At 44.6% G+C, this 10,623-nt stretch overlaps 1 long non-coding RNA gene across 1 annotated transcript; it reads left to right on the plus strand.

Annotated features, from left to right (window-relative positions):
* The first annotated feature begins 4,839 nt into the window (after nucleotides 1-4,839).
* On the plus strand, nucleotides 4,840-7,797 carry LOC137413581 (uncharacterized). Its single transcript, XR_013623317.1, has 3 exons — nucleotides 4,840-4,926; nucleotides 6,838-7,139; nucleotides 7,614-7,797. It is a non-coding gene; the product is annotated as an uncharacterized LOC137413581 (long non-coding RNA).
* The last annotated feature ends 2,826 nt before the right edge of the window (nucleotides 7,798-10,623 follow it).

Below are 10,623 nucleotides of genomic sequence, written 5' to 3' on the forward strand. Positions count from 1 at the left end.
AAAATACACTGAAGACCACAAAGACCCATAAGACACTTTAGAGTTTAGACCCATTAGACAAGACCCATTGACCTTTGATCATTTAGAGCTTTAGACCGTTCGAACCTTTAGACCGTTCCTTTAGACCTTTAGACCTTTCGAACCGTCCAAACCACTTCTCCAAACCACTTCTCCAAACCACATCTCCAAACCACTTCTGCAAACCACTTCTCCAAACCACTTCTCCAAACCACTTCTCCAAACCCCTTCTCCAAACCACATCTCCAAACCACTTCTCCAAACCACTTCTCCAAACCACTTCTCCAAACCACTTCTCCAAACCACATCTCCAAACCACTTCTCCAAACCACTTCTCCAAACCACATCTCCAAACCACTTCTCCAAACCACTTCTCCAAACCACTTCTCCAAACCACTTCTCCAAACCACTTCTCCAAACCACTTCTCCAAACCACTTCTCCAAACCACATCTCCAAACCACATCTCCAAACCACATCTCCAAACCACATCTCCAAACCACTTCTCCAAACCACTTCTCCAAACCACTTCTCCAAACCACTTCTCCAAACCACATCTCCAAACCACTTCCCAAACCACTTCTCCAAACCACTTCCCAAACCACATCTCCAAACCACTTCCCAAACCACTTCTCCAAACCACTTCCCAAACCACTTCCCAAACCACTTCCCAAACCACTTCTCCAAACCACTTCTCCAAACCACTTCCCAAACCACTTCCCAAACCACTTCTCCAAACCACTTCCCAAACCACTTCCCAAACCACTTCTCCAAACCACTTCCCAAACCACATCTCCAAACCACTTCCCAAACCACTTCTCCAAACCACTTCCCAAACCACTTCTCCAAACCACTTCCCAAACCACTTCTCCAAACCACTTCTCCAAACCACTTCCCAAACCACTTCCCAAACCACTTCTTCAAACCACTTCCCAAACTACTTCTCCAAACCAAACTTGTCCAAACCACTTCCCAAACGACCCCCTTCCTGCCACGGCTGCCCTCCCTCTGCTCATGACTTGATCTTCTCGCTGTCGGGCCCAACACCGCGCACCTTCCTGCGCCCCTCCGCCCGCTGCTTGGTCTGCATGTGCACCTTGGTCTTTGTTCTCTGCTCAATGTTCATGCGACTCCTCTGTATTTGTCTGCACAAACGCCATGGATATTCTCTTGGGATTTGTAAGAAGTGAAAGATGTGCCAGATATCAGAGGAACAGACCTCAACTTCAAATGCAATTTATTTACTTTGTTCCTCTGATCAACACTCATGGTTGAGCTCAATACACCTGGTTATCGGGACATCAGATTGAGAACACGAGAAGGTGAAACAAAACATGTTCACATGATCTTTTCTGCTCTTTTTGTTCCCATAACAAATATTCATGGTCGAGCATGAACCGAAAAAGTCCCAACAATCAAGACATTATAATTCAAGTTTGCCAATTACCAAGTTATTTGTCTGCTCAAGTAAAAGTGATGGACACAAACAGCGGAGTTTCAGCAAAACGACTTCAGAAACCTCACCTGCAGTGACATAGTCCATCGCGATGACCACTTCCTTTGAGATCTGATCTTGATGTGCGCCAATGAGCTTCACTGTCAGGAAACAACATGGCGGAGCACAAGTTAAGATGGCATAAAGAAACTCGTCCAAAGTTAAACACCTTTAAACATTCATGATGAACACATGAATTTAGTGTGACCCTTCCGATGACAACTGATCAACAGTGTGACAAGTTCGTGTTTCACAGGTGATTCTGTGTGCTGTCCCTCGGATGGACGTTAAACCGGCATCCCATCTGCGGACATGAGTCCGTGTGCGTTGAGGATCCCACGGTGTCCTTCATGAAGAGTGGGCGAGTTATCACTGGCACTGGTGTTGGCTTAATGGTTCGGGCGGCGGCCTTGGGATCCTGAGGTCTTTTTTGGATTCTTTTTAGTGAAGATCCCGATCCAGATACGAGAATTTTTTTATTTCTAAAGCGATTCTTCATCATTGATAGAAAGCGCCAAAAACGATGTCCCGGATATTGCTGTGGATTTGGAAAATGTATCAATGTGGGAGCGCATCCATGTGCACGAAAGGAATCCCAAGATAGTTATTTCTTAGTCCAGGTAAAGGTGCACCTTTGCCCATTGTCTAAGGGGTCCAGGAATGGGAACATGCGTTGTAGTTAGTTTGTCGATGTATTCCCAGTGTGGTGTCTCCCCAATTCAAACTATCTGTTTCTTTCAATTCCCGTTCGGTTCGTTCCAACAATTCCCACTCCGTCCGTTCCAGCAATCTTTATTCAATCCACATTTGGTCGATGCTTCAATCCACGGACAGATTTGGACAAAACTTGGTGGATGAGTTGGGTTGGTGACAAGAACAAGCTCATTCGATTTTGGAGGTCTGGATCCAGATCGGGCCTATCAATGGAATAGAAAATGTAAAAGGTTTAACCTGGCGGAGGTATGCACTCACTCGAGTGACGTCATAGTGCATACTGCAATAAGTTTGAGTGAAATCCACACTTACCAATGTGTGGATGGTCAAGTCTCCGCATCATCTCAGCTTCTTCCAAGAGCTACAAAAGAAGAAAAGAAAACCTGTATAAAAGGTAAACTTACCCCATAGCTGCACCCACAAAGTTGTAACTCACACAGTGGGACTCACATCATCATGGGCCAATCGACAAGGATCCAGCACAGACAAAAGTTCTATCAAGACAGTTCCGAGGTACATTGAACTGTTGGTTCAGCAGTTAAAACACAGTTATCTCCACATTCACACAAACTTACGTCGTCGTTCTCCTCCACATGAATTGCTTTCTTCAAAGCAACCTGAAAGAGAACACAAAAGGTCCACATGATAACACCTTCGACCTCCAGTCACGTGAAAAAGTAAGTACAACCCATGTAAATTTTGACTTTTTCAACATATTTCAACATGCAGCTATTTGATCTTCATTTCAACAATATTGATAGATAAAGGTGATATAATATAACAAATATCATGAAACATTTACATTTTGTAGTCCATTGTATAATTTAAATAAACATAAATGCAAATTTCGCATGTGGAAAAAGTAAGTACACCCCTACATTTATCACGACTTCAAATACCTAAAATTAGAATCAGGTGCACCAGCTCAGGTGCAAATGATTAGAACATCGTTAGAGAGGATCTTGGAGGAACCTGTCTTATTTAAACCTCAGACATTTAGTTTGGTTTGCTCTTTGTTGTTGAAGTGTGTGGCGTCACCATCCCTAGATCAAAAGAGCTCTCTGAGGCCTTCAGAAAGAAGGTTATAGAAGCCTACGAGTCTGGGAGGGATTTAAAAAGATCTCCAAACAATTTGAAATCAATCATTCGACTGCCCGGAAGATCATCTACAAGTGGAGAAGATTCCAAACAACTGCCAACTTGTTCAGGCCAGGCCACCCCAGCAAGTTCAGCCCGAGAGCTGAACGCAAGATGCTGAAAGAAGTCTCTAAGAACCCCAGAATGTCATCACGGGACCTACGGGTAGCTCTTGCCACTGTTGATGTCAAAGTGCACGAGTCCACCATTAGAAAGAGGCTGCACAAATTTGATCTACATGGGAGGTGTGCCAGGAGGAAACCTTTGCTGTCCAGAAAGAACATCAGGGCAAGACTAAAGTTGGCCAATGAACACCAAGGCAAAGACCAGCACTTCTGGAACAATGTGCTCTGGACAGATGAGTCAAAGGTAGAGCTATTTGGCCACAGTACCAGAAGACATGTTTGGCGAAAACCAAAGACAGCATTTGACCACAAGAACCTGATACCAAATGTAAAGCATGGTGGTGGAAATATTATGGTTTGGGGCAGCTTTGCTGCATCAGGGCCTGGGCAGCTCACCATCATACAATCCACTGTGAATTCTTCATTGTACCAGAGGGTGCTTGAGGTTAATGCGAGGCCATCTGTCGGAAAGTTGAAGCTCAACCGAAGGTCGAGGCTCAACATGACAATGACCCTAAACATACCAGTAAATCCACCAAGGAATGGCTGAAAAGAAAGAAATGGAGGGTTCTGGAATGGCCAAGTCAAAGCCCGTATATAAATCCCATCGAGATGTTGTGGGGGGGTTTGAAACGAGCTGTGCATGCAAGAAACCCCTCAAACATCGCACAGCTGAAAGAATTCTGCATGGAGGAGTGGGCAAAATTTTTTCCCTGTCGATGTCAGAGACCGTTAGACAGTTATAAGAAACACCTACTTGAGGTTGTTTCTGCCAAAGGGGGCAATACCACCGATTAGAGCCAAGGGTGTCCTTACTTTTTCCACATGCGAAATTTGCATTTATGTTTATTTAAATTATACAATGGACTACACAATGTAAATGTTTCATGATATTTGTTATATTATATCACCTTTATCTGTCAATATTGTTGAAATGAAGATCAAATAGCTGTATGTTGAAATATGTTGAAAAAGTCAAAACTTTACATGGGGTGTACTTACTTTTTCACGTGACTGTATGTCGCAATCGGAACCTGTTCCCCTTCATTCTGTGTATATTCGTGAATATACGGAGAGCGGTTCTAGTTACATTTTCCATGTATATATTTTTCACACACTCATCAAAGAACTGACTCCGAGCCTCCACCTAAGCTTAAGGTTTGATCTGTTCTTAGGCCCCATGATGGTACATGGCGTGGCAGTGGCAAAATACAAGATAGTTGTTAAACTTTTGCCAAGTACCTGGAAGATTAAGCACCTCTTGCCCTTTTTTCACAGTTCTTGTGTTTGCTTTCATGCCCTTTTCCCCCATCCATCCTGCCTTTTCTCCACATGCCTCAGCTGCAGTCAGCAGCAGCAGCAAACTCGGACAACCAGACCCCAGCAGCACTGGGCTCAACACTGAAGCTTCTACTGAGTGACAAAAAAACACTACCGGGGTAAGAAGAGCACCTTCAACAAAACATAAAGCTTATCTTGCTTGAAATCCCATTTGACGAAAGAAAAATGTTTTGGATTTTGTTTCAAGTAGACATTCAATATTCTTTGCAAGGTTAGACTAATTCTGCTTCATTCACAATTATTAACGCACAGGTTGTAAACCTGGTGCGTTATAGCGTTTGCCTGGGAATTTCTGTCTCTCCAAAAGTGAAGCTCCGTTTCTGTCGCTCAGATGTGTAGCCAGTTTCTGTCGCTCAGATGTGTAAACATGACGTCATCAAATCTATATTTAGGCTAACCATGGGCTACCCCTTTGGCTGGTACGCGGCCGCTCGCTAGTACATAATATAGGATATATTTGTTATATGTTATGTTATAGGATATATAGGATATATGTTATATGATATAGGATATATATAGGATAGGTTATAGGATATATATGTTATAGGATAGGAATATAGGACCCAAATGACCCAGAGGACCCAAATGACCCAGAGGACCCAAATGACCCAGAGGACCCAAATGACCCAAATGACCCAGATGACCCAGAGGACCCAAAGGACCCAGAGGACCCAAATGACCCAGAGGACCCAAATGACCCAGAGGACCCAAATGACCCAGAGGACCCAGAGGACCCAAAGGACCCAGAGGACCCAAATGACCCAAATGACCCAGAGGACCCAAATGACCCAGAGGACCCAAATGACCCAAATGACCCAGAGGACCCAAATGACCCAGAGGACCCAAATGACCCAGAGGACCCAGAGGACCCAAATGACCCAGAGGCCCCAAATGACCCAGAGGACCCAAATGACCCAGAGGACCCAGATGACCCAGAGGACCCAAATGACCCAGAGGACCCAAATGACCCAGAGGACCCAAATGACCCAGAGGACCCAAATGACCCAGAGGACCCAAATGACCCAGAGGACCCAAATGACCCAGAGGACCCAAATGACCCAGAGGACCCAAATGACCCAGAGGACCCAAATGACCCAGAGGACCCAAATGACCCAGAGGACCCAAATGACCCAGAGGACCCAAATTCTATGTATGTTTCTATGATGATGTATGTTTTGGTGAAAGTACATAATGTGAATACTAGTAGCAATTTTACAAAAACCATGGCATAATTTCAAATCTTGACCCGAGATGATAATTATGCTACATCATAATTTCCATGTGCCAACCTGGGCGGAATCCAAGTGGATTCACTTGACTTGTTGTGTTTTGACGTTTAAGCTCTCCGATTTTTCTTATTTTTTTTGTATACAAGATCGAGGCTTGTGGAAGAGCTAAGAGTAATCACAAAAAGACAAACTGACACATAAAACATAAAATAAATGGAACGGGAGACAAGATGGGGAGAGAGGGGGAAGCACACAAGCACAACAGTAGAGAACAGGGACATCGGGAGATCTGTGGGAGGGAGAGGGCTTGGGGGGAGGAGGCACGGGAAGGGAGGTGGGATGTGGGGGGGGGGGGGGGGGGTGGAAAGCTTATTTGCAGTTTTGAAGGTTTTATTGTCTGTCATTCACAGCATGTACACAATATTATTCATCAGTTCTAGTCTTTGATACGTTTTTGACTTGTTTTTGAAGGATTGATCAATAAGATTGTGGCTTGAAGAAAAAAAAAATTGTGTGTTTGTTTTGTGTTTTGCTTGCAACTCTTCCATGAACCTTGGACGCTTAAATTAAATTGGCCTCTGCAAGTACTCGGGTCCATGGGTTACAGGAAATGAATCTCCACTTAGCTATATGTGGAATGGCCCTTTAGAATGTTAACAGTTGTAAAAGTTGATAAAACTGGAGAAAATCTTTACTTTTTGTCATGCCACAGACTTATTGAGAAAGCTAGCTCACCTGCAGTAAGGAATCACCGAACTACTTTCCCCACATTTTCCACAGGTACTTGCCCTCACACTCGGCAAAGCACATGCGGTTCGTGACACCTGTACGTCGTTCACTACGCCTCTCCCTTCACGAGGCACATCGCACTGCTAGTTATGAAACTCGACCCTGTCTGACATCACTTCGTGAGGTCCTCTTGAGCAAAGATGAGGCCCAGAGAGTAGATGAGGTGAACGCCCCGACAGCATTTATCTTTCGGGCTAATGAGCTAGCTGGCTCGCCCCCAGGCTTTCGGGAAGCTGTGTATGATGGCCTGGTGGTGCTCTGTAAATAGGATTGACCATGAACAGGAACCAAAGGTACGACCTAGTAAAAACCGAGGTATGCATGGAAAGGCATGGTAATAACCCTGTGGTCCGCCCCCACCCTCCTAATGCATTTGTGGGTAATGCACAGTCGTGGCCAAAAATATTGGCACCTTTGCACGTTTTTCCAATAACTCACAATTTTCTCAAAAATAAGTTGGAATTGACAAAATAATTTGGTCTCCACAATTCTTTATTTCACTGTGAATATTACATAACCTTTGTTTTTGATTCAGATCTTAATATTTCCTTTTAAATCAGAAAATAAAAAGAAATGGCAATGACAAAATTATTGACACCCCAGATTTAATATTTGGTAGCACAGACTTTGGACAAAATAACTAGTCAATAACTTCCTATAGCCATGAATGAGCTTCCTCCACCTCTCTACTGGCAGTTTGGTCCAATATTCTTGTGCAAACTGCTCCAGTTCTCCCAGACTAACCTTCTCCCAACTGCTGTTTTCAGATCTCCCCACAGGTGTTCAATGGGATTTAGATCTGGACTCATTGCTGGCCACTTCAGAACAGAACAGCAGCGTTTTCTCTTGAACCATTCCTGGGTGCTTTTTGAAGTGTGTTTGGGGTCATTGTCCTGTTGCAAGACCCATGACCTTCGACGGAGACCCAGCTTTCTGACACTGGGATGAACATTGCGCTCCAAAATGCCTTGTTAATCTTCTAATTTCATGATGTCATTGTTCGGGAATTAATTTATCCTTGAATGATTGACAAAAAAACTCAAGAATAAATAGTCCAAACTGTTCAGAAGACAATCGACTGATTTTTTTCATGAAACGTGGGAGATCTCACTTCACTTTTACAAAGGGTATTACAAAGCAACGAAAACGAGTTTCAGTAACACACACACTTCTATTTTCATTCGCAAATTCTCAGTAAGAGATCTCATTAAAAGGACACATACAAGAACAGAGTAAAATCTCCAAATGCTTGCTTTTCCATGGCTGTCTTATAGATGGAGACTAGAGAACATGCAGGGAGGGGTGAAGGTGAAGGAGGAGAATAGATGTGGTGGGCGAAGAACAAGATGACGGATAGAAAAACGTGAGCAAGCTAAACAATAATTCGTGGTCTCTCAGCGCCACCTGTTGAATTCATCCATGGCACTGCAGGTTCTTTCCGTGGTCGATTGAAAGAAGAGCACACCAGTTATCTCTTACTCAGTCATATATGTCACCAATGATTTAAATGGTATTACAAAGAATCTGGTCTGCCTTGCAATTCAGTACAAACAAGTTCTGTGACTTTTAAGATAACTGGGTTCGTGATGAAGACCAGATCGTGGCCCACTCCAGTCAGCTTGGGAAGGGGATTCCGATCACAGAGAGTACAATTCTCAGTAATTGTGGAGAATACAGTTATATCATAAAGCATATGTGTACTGAATTAAATAGGATTGATTCCAGTGTCAAAAAGAAAAAGTGTACATTCATTAGATTTCCCGAGAGAACAGCATTCCTTCAGTGTCGTTGTCAAGTGATAATCTAGTTTTTCCCGTGGGATGTGACATGTACAACCTTGTACAAACTCAACACTTATTAATAATAGCTTCAGAACTACTCTTATGGGCTTATACGCTTGCTAATAATTAAATGTTTGTTCTATAGACTAAATCATTTGATATGAGTTAACGTTTTAAATCCTTTTCAAAGGTAACATGAAATCCTCGATGGTCCTTTGGAGAAAAAGAATGTTTTGTAATTTTAATTATCAGCTCACCAGGTGTGGACAAAGTTATGGAGGCTGGTCCGACCTTGACCAGTGTTCAGTGACAAGTTGGACAAGTCCTTTTATTTCCAAACTATTTCTTAAAACTCGTATTACGTTGGAGTCTAAATAAATAACTGTTTGCAGATTATCATGATCATATATATGAATGAATGAATGAATGATCGTTTTTAAGGCCATTTTTCCCGCTAGGGCAGGGGTTAGCCTTGCGGGCCCCATGACAATCATGGTTCCCTGTTTGAGGCAATGTTTTTATGGCCGGATGCCCTTCCTGATGCCAACCCTTGGTCACGCTCTTACGATGCGCAGGGATACGGTGAACCTATTCAAAATCGGGGTACACACCGTGATCATTCATCCCAGCAAGCTGGTACTCAATTTGCCGACCTCGGAAGGATGACAGGCTGAGTCAACCCCCCTGGCGTTAATTCAGCGATCGACCGGGATTCGAACTCAGGATCCTAGGATCCCAAGCCAGCACCCTAACCGCGAAGCAACACCTTGATCATATATATTGTTGCGGTTTTGAGAGTGTAAATATAACATCATTAAAGGTTAAAGCTTTGCCCCCATAGTTAGTCCACAAGCAACACGTAGGCCCATTTAGGATATTAGTTATGTCATAGTATGTGTGAGGATAAGGCCATTTCCACTAGTGATACCTGCGTTGTGTAAAATAAATAAGTTTAGGCCCCGTTCATTTTGCCTCCACCCTCCAAATCTACCTCGTTGGGCAGCATCCATCCCGTGCCCCATTTTGGCTATTGCACCTCGCATTAGGATGCTCGCTAGTCAAGGGACACGAGGTAAGCCTGAGAGAGGGTGGGGCCGGCGTTGAGGTCGGGGAGCGGCAGCGGGAGACGGTAAGAGCCACCAGCCAATCAGGGCTCTAAGGGCATGGCGTGAGGGGCGTGGTAAGGGCGTGCCTATATAAGCGCGTGCACAAAGCCCTTGGACAGGACTGCAAGGAATCGCGCTTTGTGAAAGGACTTGCAGAGGATACGCGCGCTGTAAAGAACTCACTGGGGAAGGTTGGCTTTGTGAGGACTCGTTGGGAGAGGGCTTGGTGAGAGGACTGGCCAGGAGAACTTCGTTGAAAGAGAACTTGCAGAGGATACGCGCACTGTAAGAGGACTTGCCCGATTTGCGCTCTGTGAGAGGACTCCTGCGGGAGAGGCGCTTTGCCATGGAACTGTATTGGGAACGCATATAGCGCCGGTTCTTCTATTACGTACGTGGCCGTGACCGCAAGTATAACCGCCAAGCCCGGTTCATCTATTACGTACGTGACCATGGTCGCAAGTAACCACCCAGCCAGCCATACCTTTCGCCCCGCATTTAATCCCATGTGCGCCAACGACCCGCAGGGAGCTTCTGACGCCCTGACCATCTTCTTCGCGGTGCGAGTCGGGGACCGGAGCGAACTGCCTGGACGCCATCATCCCTGGACCATCAACCTGACCATCTACAGCCCCGTGTGAGTGTATCTGAGTGTGAAACGGGCCCGTGTCCAGGGTATAAGTTAAGACTGTAATAAGGCTGCACTGTGTGTTCTTCTTCTTGATCATTGTACATTGTGAATAAACCAACCTGTTCTTCCTGTCTTTCCTAATTCGACAATCAGTGTTTTCCTCCATTGGGTAAGCGTGGCACGATTAGAACCGCTCGGATCGGGTTTAGACATTAACGGCTCGGGTCGCGGTTCGCTATCGCTCGGCGTTTCCACCTAC

The sequence above is a fragment of the Myxine glutinosa genome, chromosome 5, assembly GCF_964187855.1.
Source record: "Myxine glutinosa chromosome 5, kmMyxGlut1.1, whole genome shotgun sequence".
Taxonomy (NCBI): Eukaryota; Metazoa; Chordata; class Myxini; order Myxiniformes; family Myxinidae; genus Myxine; species Myxine glutinosa.